This window comes from Phoenix dactylifera, unplaced genomic scaffold (assembly GCF_009389715.1).
Source record: "Phoenix dactylifera cultivar Barhee BC4 unplaced genomic scaffold, palm_55x_up_171113_PBpolish2nd_filt_p 002130F, whole genome shotgun sequence".
Taxonomy (NCBI): domain Eukaryota; kingdom Viridiplantae; phylum Streptophyta; class Magnoliopsida; order Arecales; family Arecaceae; genus Phoenix; species Phoenix dactylifera.
In genome coordinates, this window is record NW_024069399.1 from 26,687 (window position 1) to 36,981 (window position 10,295).

Here is a 10,295-nt window from a genome sequence, read left to right on the forward strand (position 1 = left end):
GCAGACGCGGACGACATGCAGATGCTGGGAATCCAGAAGATCGTTGGGGATGAAGCTTGGACTCGTGGACGGTTTTGGGACGCTTCACGATCGCAGGAGCTGGAGTTTGGGAGAGGCAGACATGGACGAGATGAGTTGGACACGAACATGATGCTGGGAGGCGCGGATGGATCGTGATGACGGATCCGCTGCTGTGAGCCCACGGGCTTTTGGGTCCTCTCGGATAATGAAACAAGGCCCTTGGCAAATCCATTATGCGGTGCCTCCGAATGACTTGCCAAGTGTTGCTCGAGTGCAAGTGTAATTGATCAGATTAATTATGCTCCAACATGATCAAGTTCGGGGTTATGCATCATCCAAATCTGTACCAATTCGTATCTTAACTCTGATTTACGATCAACTGCATCCACCAAAAATATAATATTAATGTAGCACTTTTATTATTATTTATTAGCAATAATACAATTTAAGTGATGTGTAGATCGCACTTTTGTGCTCTCATCACACCTCCAACTGGCTTATTGCTAGTCTCTAGGCAATTAATGAGCAAACGATAAAATGAGAGCGCAAAAGCTGTGGTTTAACCTATGACTTTTTATTGAAGCTAAAGATACAAAATAAAGATGCATGCCCACTTTCGTAGGGAATTACGATTGCACTTAACACGTGCAACAAGCCGTTAAACCCCTAGGTTACCCTAGTGGACGAGTGTTGTCTCGTGAGGGTTTTGCAGTAATGTTACCCACAAACATCATTCATAAATGATATACAATGAAATCTAAGTCAATACACATGTGATATATATTTTTCTCAAGCTTGGCAACTATCAAAGCAAGGGGAATACTAAAGTGTAGTATGCATAAACAGAATGACTTTCTTAGAGCACTAATACCTCCACCACAACATGGTACCGCTTAAATTTTAGATGCACTACTCAAGTTCGCAAGTGTTTACTACAGTTTATTAGAATCCGATCTATCAAATTTTCAGAATATCACATGTTGTCTACATTCGTCAAGAATGGCTCGTATGTAAAGAAAGAGCTATCAATCCCAACTAAACAACCCGGGTACACAGAGGTCCAATACAATGGAGTCAAACCAGCCATTATCACATGTCACTGGGTTCAGCCTGACCAACTCATTCTTGCTTATTTTTATTTCATCATCATTTTTTTATATATATATGACGACTACAGTTGTCCAACCCCATTAGGCTCTAGTAAGGTCCATGTAGCGAGCTTTCGGTCAATGACCCCCGATCCAGTTGGCTCAAGACATTAGGTGAAACACCCCTCAGACTTAATTACTCGAACCAGACTACGCCACAAGGTCAGACTTGTCATCATAAGTTTTTTTTTTAATCTATAAGAATTTTGCAAGAAAAGAGAGGGCAGACTGAACCATATAGATATTTTTATTATATACGTGACTGCATCGTGACTGTAGGTCAACCAAGGTCGAATCGTAAGGTACTTAGGTGTTCTAGCCAGGGTATTCAACCTCTATCTTTATGTGAAAACAAATCATGAACCTTATAGTACAGACAAGGATACTCGTACTTTTTTTACAGATACGGCTTAATAAAAATGCATTGAACAAATGTGAACTCCTGAGGCCTTCCTATAATCATTAAGTACATGTGCGGGGATCTAATAATAGATCTCTGATCAGTCATAGTATGCATGTGTTCGTTGCCTTAATAGTTGCACAAACTCAATATGAAAATACATGTGCATTTGTAATAAATCAAATGCAAAAACAAGTTTTTTTTTCTTTTTTTTAATATTTTCCTCCTCCAACTTAAACATTGCATTGTCCTCAATGTAATATATACAAGAAAACTATATATGAGAGACAGTAGAGAAATAATATTGGAGAGAAGAGGAATACCTTGAGTTGCTGATATATAGAAAATAAGACCTACAAATTAAGAAGAAACTAGAAATAAAAGAAAAAAAATAATTCTAGCTAATATACACATACCTTTGCCTCCATGCTCAGTTATAAGAAGTCTCCTCCAAGGAAAGGGAGTCCTCCTCATCTGCAAAATTCTCAAGAAAAGGTTTAAGTCTGTGTCCATTCACCTTAAATATCGTACCATCCTGTGGATTCTCAATCTCAACCACCCTATGTGAAAAATAGTTTTTACAATGAAAGGACCTGTCCATCTTGATCGTAACTTTTCAGAAAATAGATGTAAGCGAGCATCATAACAAAGAATTTTTTGTGAAGGTTCAAAAGATTTTCTTAGAATTGATTTATCGTGCCTAATTTTCATTCGTTCTTTATAAATTCTAGCATTGTCATACGCATCTCTGCGAATCTCGTTAAGCTCATTTAATTGCAATTTCTAGCTAGACCGGCATCTTGTAAATCAAAATTCAATTTTCTAATTGCCCAATACGATTTATGCTCTATTTCAATAGGTAGATGACATGCTTTTCCATATACTAGCTGATACGGGGACATACCAAGAATAGTTTTATATGCAGTACGATAAGCCCACAATGCATCTGATAGTTTCAAGGACCAATCTTTTCGCGATGGGTTCACCGTTTTCTCTAAAATTCGTTTAATCTCCCGATTGGCTAACTCTACTTGGCCACTAGTCTGCGGATGATATGGGGTAGCAACTCTATGGGTGACACCATATTTTTTCAATAAGGTCTCGAAAGGCTTATTACAAAAGTGCTTTCCACCATCACTAATTATGATCTTAGGTATTCCAAATCGTGAAAAAATATTTTCTTTCAGAAATTTCAAAATAGGTTTGTGATCATTGGTTCTACAGGTGATAGCTTCTACCCATTTTGTTGACCCCTAATGGATTTTGATGAATACAAAACACTAGAGTAAAATTCCATTATATCTTAACAATTCGATTGAGGAATTCATGTGTTTTACTTAGAAAATTGTTAAGAAATGTCTAGGCAAGTTCCCACAATTTTTATGAATTTATTGAAGAATATTTTGAGCTAAAGAAAAAGTTCAGGGACAGCCGAGACGTCTCCTGATAGTTTCAGAGACGTCTCTGGCGCAAACAGGAAGAACTGGCACACTTGGAGTCGTCCCCGGCACCTGCCGAGTCGTCCCCGCGTTAGCGGAGTCGACTCTCTCAGAAGCGGAGTCGACTCTCTCAGTGGCGGCAGAAAGACGTTTCTCAAGGGATATGCGCGAGACGTCCCCGCTGTACGCGGAGTCGTCCCCGCAAGCAAAAAGGAGACTCCCCGAGACGTCCCCAAGATGGCGGAGACGGCTCTCTCAGGGTTTTCCAGAAAATGGTTTTTGCGGTGATAAGGAAGCGGAGTCGACTCTGAGATAGCGGAGTCGTCCCCACGCATAAAGTGGACACAAGCGGAGACGTCCCCTGAAAGAGCGGAGACGACTCTCTCAGAGAATTCAGAGGGCAAGTTTTTCGGAGACAAAGAAGCGGAGTCGTCCCCAAAGAAGCGGAGTCGTCCCCACTCAAAAAGCACAGACAAGGCGAGACGTCCCCGTAAAGTGCCGAGTCGACCCCAGATAAAGTAAAAGTAAAATCCTGTAGGGGAGACGTCTCTCGCTGTAGCGGAGACGTCCCCGGAGCGCCTGGGACGCGACTGACAGCTTTTCAGGTTTGATTTTGAATTTCAAATCCTTCTCTTTTTGTCTCTAACGGCTATATTTGCTTTTTGGGCTATAAAGGGACCTCTTAAGTGGTTCTCAACAACTCTTCACCAACCCAAAGCAAAATCATTCAAGAGAGAAGTTTGAAAGAAAAGCTCAAGGGAGTGAGTGCATCCAAGGAAGGAAATCAAGTACTTTCAAGTCTCCCAAGTGATTTCAAGCTCAACCACTCTCGCGCGCTTGGGAATCAAAGCTCACACTCAACCCTACGCGGTCTACCTTGGAAGAATCAACATCTCCCACGCTTCCAACGGCAAAAAGATTCTTCCGGATTTCATTGTTCATAAGTGCTATATTTGCTTTCTAGAGCTTTTATATTCTTTTGTACACTCTTTATCGTGGTGCTTGTTCAAGTCAAGGGACTTGGAACAAGGGAAAGGCGTCCCAAGCCTAAGAGAAATTGGGGGTTTAGGGTTTGTTGTGAGCCCGGTGTAAAACAACGAGTTGGGTAGTGAACTCGCAAAACTACCGTACTGTAATCTTGGATTATAGTGGAAATACCCAAAAGGCGCTTTGGGGAGTGGATGTAGGAGCAGTGAAGGCTCCGAACACTATAAAACCGTGTGCTTGTGGTTGTCTTCTCTTATCCCTTTATCCTTGCTTTAGTTTATATATTTGTGTGTTTTTAATCTTAAATTAGTCAAAAAGTTTTTTAAAACACCCAATTCACCTCCCTCTTGGGTGGACCATCTTTGGGCAACAAGTGGTATCAGAGCAGGTGCTCCTTATATTTCTTGAAAGACCTAACCGTCTTAGCCAAAGATTAGATGGGAACACCTTTAACAATGTTCCTGCGAGGGGCAAGCAACCAATAGACCTCCACTCTTCAATGGAACAAATTATACCTATTGGAAGACTAGAATGAAAATCTTCATTCAAGCACAAGACTATGCCTTGTGGAGGGTTATAGTCAAGGGACCACAAGAACCATCACACATAGTTAATGGCATTCGAGTTCCCAAACCTGAAGAGGATTGGGATGAGAATGATGATAGGATGGCTCAACTCAATTCTAGAGCCATGAACTCATTATTTTGTTCTTTAGATGCAAATGAGTTTAATAGAGTCTCCACATGTAGTTCCGCTAAGGAAATATGGAATAAGCTTGAAGTTACCCACGAGGGTACAAATCAAGTCAAGGAGTCCAAAGTGAACATTCTAGTTCACAAATATGAGTTGTTTAAGATGGAACCCAATGAAACCATCACATGCATGTTTACACGCTTTACGGATATAATTAATGGTTTAAAAAGCTTGGGTAAATCCTACACTAACCCGGAACTTGTGAGTAAAATTCCTCAGGTCTTTGCCAAAAGCATGGGAAGCAAAGGTCACGGCGATCGTAGAAGCCAAAGACCTCAACACCTTGGGGCTAGAGCAACTCTTGGGCTCATTGATGACGCATGAGCTCACGATGAAGCAACATGAAGAAGAGTTGCCGAAGAAAAAGACAATCGCACTCAAGGCTGCCCTCAAGTGTGTGTGAAGAAGAGAGCAGTGGGAGTGAAGAAGAAAGCCAAGATGAGGACTTGGGGTTGATAGTTAGGGAAGTTTAAGAAATTCATGAGAAGGAAGAAACCCTTCCCAAGAAAGAAATTTGGAGGTAGAAATGATTGGGAAAAAGAAAAGGAAAAAGAAAGATATCCAATCATATTGCTATGATTGCAAGAGACCGGGACACATTCGTTCCGAATGCCCTCAACAAAACAGTATTTTGGAAAGAAGAAGAAGAAGGCATTGAAGGCAACATGGGATGATAGTGACACATCATCCTCCGAGGAAGAGAAGGAAGAGACCGCCAATTTATGCTTCATGGCGTTCGAGGACGACGAGGTATGTCAAAACCCAACCATAAATTTTACTTTAGAAGAATTGTATGAAGCTTTTCAAGAACTTATGGGTTGATTGTAGTATGTTAGGAGCAAAAAATAAAGAATTAAAAGCCTCCAATCAAAAACTAAAGGAAGACATTGAAAACCTATTAATTGAAAAGGAGAGCGTTAAAATATTAATACTACTAAACCTAGAAATTAAGAATTCAAACTTAGTATTGAAAATGAAAAGGGAAAAACAGTAATTAAGGAATTAAATCTAAAATTAAAATTCCTATTCGATATTAATACCTCACTTGCACAAAATGTTGAAATCTCTTAAAAAGATAAGGAAGAACTAGTCAAAGAAAATTTGAATCTTAAGAATGAGGTACATAAGTACAAACAATTGTTGAAAAATTCACACAAAGTTCTGAAAATTAAATCTCATTCTTTCAAATCAAAGAGCCGTTTTTAATAAAGCCGGATTAGGTTATAAAACTAATAAACAACAAAAGTATCTAAAGAATTTCTTTGTAAAAGCGAAAGATGTAAAAAACTGAAAAACCTACATGCTTTCATTGTGGAAAGACTGGACATAAAGTCTACTCTTGTATTCAAAGAAAAATCCAAACTAACAAGAGTACATTTGTGAAAGCCAAAAACATAACTAAAGTATGGGTGCCTAAGGGAACCAACCACACTAACCACGAAGGACCCAAAAAACTTGGGTACCTAAGAGCTTCACATGATCATTTTTGCAGGTATGCCTTGCAGCCCAAAAATAAAAAGAGAATGTGGTATCTTGGATAGCGGTTGCTCAAGGCATATGACCGGTGACAAGAGTCTCTTCGTCACCTTGGAATCAAAAGAAGGAGAGTAGTCACATTTGGAGACAATGCTAAAGGCCGAATCATTGGTGTCGGTAAAATCTCCATATCATCCTCCTCATTTATTGATAATGTATTGTTAGTTAATGGACTGAAACATAATTTATTAAGTATAAGTCAATTTTGTGACAAGGGCTTTAAAGTATCATTTGAATCGTCACTATGCATAATTAGTAGTCCAATTGATAATGAGATCATACTCACAGGACATAGGCATGGAAATGTTTACATGGTAGATCTTGATGATCTCACCATGAAGGGATGGCCAATGTCTTGTAGCCATGAATCCTAAAGTCAATGAGACTAGTTGGTTATGGCATCGTAGGTTAGGGCATGCTAGCATGGATTTAATTTCTAAATTGATTACAAAGGATCTAGTCAAAGGACTACCGAAAATAGACTTGAAAAGAATAAAATTTGTGCGGCATGTCCAATTAGGAAAACAAACAAGAAGTTCTTTTAAGTCTAAGAACATAGTCTCAACGTCAAAACCCTTAGAACTAATTCACATGGATTTGTTTGGACCCACTAGAACTGCTAGTCTAGGGGGTAAGAAATTTGGTCTTGTCATTGTTGATGATTTTTCACGTTTTACATGGGTTTCATTCCTTGCACACAAAGATGAGTCCTTTTCCGCTTTTATCAAGTTTCATAATAAAGTTTCAAATGAACTCAATCTTAAGCTAAAAGCAATTAGGAGTGATCATGGTACCGAGTTTGAATATCAACACTTGAAAAGTTTTGTGACGAAAATGGTATCAATCACAATTTCTCGGCACCTAGGACACCCCAACAAAATGGGGTGGTAGAAAGGAAGAATCGCACACTCGCAGATATGGCTCGTACCATGTTGTGCGAATCGGATCTACCAAAGTATTTTTGGGCTGAAGCAATAAGTACCTCATGTTATATCTTAAATCGTGCTTTAGTTAGATCTATCTTAAAGAAAACACCATATGAATTGATAAAAGGCAAAAAACCAAATATAAGTTATTTTCATGTTTTTGGTTGTCGATGTTTTATTTTGAACAATGGAAAGGACAATCTCAGTAAATTTAGTGCCAAATCAGATGAGGGGATCTTCTTAGGTTATTCCTCATCTAGTAGAGCATACAGGGTCTTCAACAAGAGAACTCTCGTTGTTGAAGAATCCATTCAGTTGTTTTTGATGAAACTAATGGAGATTCTTCTAGAAAAGAAGAAGATGTTGATGCAGGTATACTTGAAGACCGAATCAAGGAATTCTCCATACAAGACAAACAACATGAGGATGAGGTTAAGGAAGATACAAATCAGCAAGATGAAGAAGATCAACCTCCATCAAACAATCAAGATCTTCCTAAAAGAATGGAGGTATGCACATGGTCATCAAAGGATCTAATCCTTGGTGATCCTTCACAAGGTATAAGAACTAGATCTTCTCTAAGAAACACTAGTAATTATCTTGCTTTCGTTTCACAAATAGAGGCCTAAATCACTAGAAGAAGCTGAAAAAGATGATAATTGGATGAACCGCTATGCAAGAGGAATTAAACCAATTTGAAAGAAATGAAGTTTGGACTCTAATGAAAGGACCCCCCAAATGTTTCAATTATAGGCACCAAGTGGGTGTATAGAAATAAACTAGATGAAGATGGAATAGTAATAAAAACCAAAGCTAGGCTAGTGGCCAAAGGATATAATCAGGAGGAAGAAATAGATTTTGATGAAACTTTTGCTCCTGTTGCTAGATTAGAAGCTATTAGATTACTTTTGGGCATATGCATGCTTCATGACTTTAAACTCTATCAAATGGATGTAAAAAGTGCATTTCTAAATGGTTATATAATGGAGGAAGTTTATGTAGGACAACCTCCAGGTTTTGAAAATCACTTACATCCAGATTATGTGTATAAATTGCATAAAGCATTGTATGGACTTAAGCAAGCTCCTAGGGCATGGTATGAAAGATTAAGTAATTTCCTAATTGAAAACAAATTTAAGAGAGGAATGTAGACAAAACCCTCTTATTAAAAGAAAAGGAAAATGACTTATTGCTTGTACAAATTTATGTGGATGATATAATTTTTGGTGCTACTAATGATAGTCTTTGTCAAGAGTTTGCCAAGCTTATGCAGGGAGAATTTGAAATGAGCATGATGGGTGAGCTCAACTTCTTCCTTGGGCTGCAAATAAAACAATCAGAGGAAGGCATATTCATCAGTCAGTCCAAGTATATCAAAGAAATGTTGGAGAAATTCAAGATGAAGGATGCAAAAGAAATCAGCACACCCATGGGCTCAAGTTGCAAGCTTGATAAGGATGAAAAAGGTAAAAGTATAGACTGCAAATTGTACAGAGGTATGATAGGCTCTTTACTTTACCTTACTGCTAGTAGACCAGATATATTATTCAGTGTTTGTATGTGTGCTAGATACCCAAGCATGTCCTAAGGAATCACACTTGCAAGCTGTTAAAAGAATATTTAGATATCTAGTAGGGACATCTAATGTAGGCTTATGGTACTCTAAAACAGTCTGACATAAACTTAATTGCTTATTCCGATGCTGATTTTGCCGGGTGCAAACTCGACAGAAAAAAGCACAAGTGGGACATGTCAATTCTTTGGTGCCAATTTGGTTTCTTGGTTTAGCAAGAAACAAAATTCAGTTGCCTTGTCCACAGTTGAAGCTGAGTACATTGCAGCTGGAAGCTGTTGTGCCCAAGTTCTTTGGATTAAAGCAACAGCTTGAAGACTTCGGTATTAAAATGGACAATATACCAATTAAGTGTGACAATACAAGTGCAATCAACTTAACAAAAAATCCTGTTCAACACTCTAAGTCAAAGCATATAGAGATTAGGCATCATTTTATTAGGGATCATGTGATGAAAAATGATGTGTGATTGAATATAGTATGTATCTGAAAAATCAATTAGCTGATATCTTACAAAAGCCCCTTTGTAAAGATAGATTCAATTCTCTTAAGGAATGCGTTGAGCTTGCTATGATCCTAGCAAATGAAGTGAACTTGTATTGCTGTTACTTTGCTACTCGAACTAGTAAACCCACCTCAAGGCAAACATATGTGAAAACATGAATTCATCTAAACTAAATGACGAACTGTTTTGACTTTCCGGAGGATGGTTACCCTCCCTTGGACTCTTCATAGAGATATTTTCAAGAGCCTATAACATGGGTATTCGAAATTTGGTCAAACATTCCTCATTTCAATCTTAATAATCTAAAAAGTCATTATCAAATCATTATAGGATGTATTATTAAGGGGGAGGATCACAACAATTCACTCTTGTGTCTATCAAAAGAAATCACGATTGATTAGGGTGATTAAACCAAAAATCTGGAACTGCAGTCTGAAATTTTTTGTGCCGGAGACGTCTCTGGCAAGCTCGAGAGACGTCCCCCAAGGGGGGAGACGTCTCGCCTTAGTGGCGGAGACGTCTCGGGGACCGAATGAGGGCTTTTTAAATAGGTCGAAATCGCTCGAGCCGACTCGAGCTTTCTCCCTCATTCCCACGACCAAAACGGAAAAGCCCTAGCCTCCACTTGCTCTCCACTTCAAAACCTAGCTTCCATTTGCCCTAAATCGCAAACCCTAGCATCCATGGCACCAAAGAAAGCTAGGACAACCCCGTGGGAGGCGACCTAGAGTAGCGGGCGACGGCGAGGAACGGCGGGAAAGAACCCTCCGCGCCTTCTCCTCCGGTTGCTCCGCCGACCACGACGATTTCCTGTGCAAATCGCACAGTCACGACTGGCAGGCACATCGATTTTTCCTTTCTAGATCATGAGGGTTCTCTATTGGAGAGAGACTCCGAGCCCAACGGGTGGGAGCACCTTTGCACCCTCAAAATCTCGACCTACCCCGGCCTTGTTAGAGAAATGTTTAGTGATATGGCCTTAGGGGGACTTAGGGTACACTGCATAT